This window comes from Penaeus vannamei, chromosome 25, assembly GCF_042767895.1.
Source record: "Penaeus vannamei isolate JL-2024 chromosome 25, ASM4276789v1, whole genome shotgun sequence".
Lineage (NCBI taxonomy): Eukaryota > Metazoa > Arthropoda > Malacostraca > Decapoda > Penaeidae > Penaeus > Penaeus vannamei.
Genome location: NC_091573.1, coordinates 13,983,809 through 13,986,308, shown reverse-complemented (window position 1 = coordinate 13,986,308; position 2,500 = coordinate 13,983,809). Strand labels below are relative to the sequence as shown.

The window sequence follows — 2,500 nt, the reverse complement described above, 5'->3', positions numbered from 1 at the left end:
AATTTTACCTCAGCTTTATTCCAACAGGTGATGCGTTCCTTGGGTATCAGACAGCGTAAGTCAGCCGCTTTTCATCCAGAGTCACAGGGGGTTTGCACCTTGCCAGCTCTTTTATGGCCATGAGGTTCGAGGACTCCTTAAAGTTTGAAAAGAATGTTGGCTCAATGAAGAGATAGTCGTAACTGTATCTACATATGTGGAAAATCTAAATTGTAAACTGAAAGCTGCTGTCACTCTTCCACATAGACATTTGGATAATGTACAGAGTAGAATACAAAGTATATTTGGCAAGACTAAAAAGGCTGAGATTAGAGAATTTAAAGAAGGAGAATTAGTTTTGGCTTTACTTCCTGTTCACAAGCAGCCTCTTTATTCAAAATGCCACAGTCCATTTCGTTTATTGAAACGTACTAGTGACGTAAACTATATCACTGAAACTCCTGAAAGGCGAAAGAAAAAGCGTCTAGCGTATGTTAATCTCTCAAAAAAGTATCTTTCACGTGAAGATACTGGTGCTGATGGAGATAAAGCAAAGACCGCAGCACTCAGAGTATCTAATAATTGCGATGTCAGTGGCGGAAATAGTGGCAAAGAATGCACAGATTATCTTGCGGAGCCTAATCTCTCAATCTCTACAATTCTAGATAACCCTGAGTATAAACTATTTCATCTAACAGCAGCCAGCATCACCTCCCTTATACAGGTATATCTTGATTTTTAGAGTGACATACCTCATCTGTGTACACTTTTGGAGCATGACATAGAGATGAAAGGTGCGCAGTCAATTCGACATTGGTGATAAGAAAAAGATCCTTCGAGCTGAAATTCGACGCCTCCAAGACCAGGATCTGATTCGTCCAAATTCAAGTCCATGGGCATCTCTGGTTCTTGATCCAAAAGAAAGTGAGCCATTTTGTCTATGTATTGATTACCAGAAAGTAACGCTTCCTGCCCTCTCCCGAGGATGGCTGACTTAAAAGACGATCTCGGTATTGTTAGGCACCTCTCCAAATTACACCTTTTGCAGGGTTACTACCAGGTGCCCTGAAGTGAGAGAGCCATCCCTATATAACAGGACTATGAATGCACCATCTTCCCATCTGGAGTGCCCAAGCAATCTTCCAGCGGCTGATGAACTTTCTAACTGCTGATCTGGAGGGTGTAAGATGTTAGCTTGACGACGTAGGTATATATTTGTATATAAAAATATACACATACATACATACATATATATATATATATATATATATATATATATATATATATATATATATATATATATATATATATATATATATATATATTCACTCATAGTCTATAGATACACTTATATATGTATACACACACACACACACACAAACGCATATATATATATATATATATATATATATATATATATATATATATATATATATATATATATATATATATATATATATATATATATATATGTGTGTCTGTGTGTGTGTGTACATATATATGCACAAATATATATATATATATATATATATATATATATATATATATATATATATATATATATATATATACATATATATATATATATATATATATATATATATATATATATATATATATATATATATATATGAAAAGAAAAAAGACAAAGAGAGTTTTCCACTTTTTCTCTCCCATTTTTCATAAGCATGACAATACAATGTGTTGAAGATTAAAGTGTTCCTGCATGAAAGAACTTCCGGAGTGTGATATAAAAAGCCAACTAGCGTTACCGTCTTTGAACTTTCCTGACACAAAATTCGAAAAAAATTAAAAGGGAAAAAGAGGTGCAGAGAGATCGATCGATAGATAGAGAGAGATAGAGATAGATAGAGAGAGAGAGAGAGAGTGAAAGAGAGAAAGAAAGAGAGTTAGAGAGAGAGAGTGAGATAAGGAGAGAAAGAGAGAGACTGAGATAAGGAGAGAGAGAAACAGACAACCTGAAAGGAGATGGAAAAACACAAAAAGCAGAAAAGAGGAACAGGGAGCGAAAAGGAATAAAACAGGGGGGAAAAATCGCGTTAACAGCAAACACGCGCCAAAGACCCATTTTAATAACTTTAACAATGGCCGACACAGGAATTTCAACGCCACACACTTTAACAAAGAAAAAAAGAAAAAAGACGAAAAATAGCGAAAAGTGACCCATGAATTGCTACGTAGTTATCGTCCAGTCTAGGTCACAGTTTTTTGTATCTCTGTTTCAGCGACCGTTTGTTAGTGTCGTTTGTTTGTCACTAAGTCTGTTTATGTCCCTGATTCTCTGGTTATGTGTCTGTCTGCCAGTTTATTGAAATCCACAAGCCCGCATGCAATACATGAAACCCACAGGCGCGCGAATATATATATGTATGTATGTATGTATGTATGTATGTATGTATGTATGTACATATATATATATATATACATTTATATATATATATATACATATACATATACATATATGTATACGCATGTATATGTATGTGTGTATATATATATA

At 34.4% G+C, this 2,500-nt stretch overlaps 1 protein-coding gene across 1 annotated transcript in view; it reads right to left on the bottom strand.

Annotated features, from left to right (window-relative positions):
- Positions 1-2,500, bottom strand: part of LOC113815523 (neuropeptide F receptor) — a 24,396-nt gene that overhangs the window by 15,507 nt on the left and 6,389 nt on the right. The window lies entirely within an intron of this gene.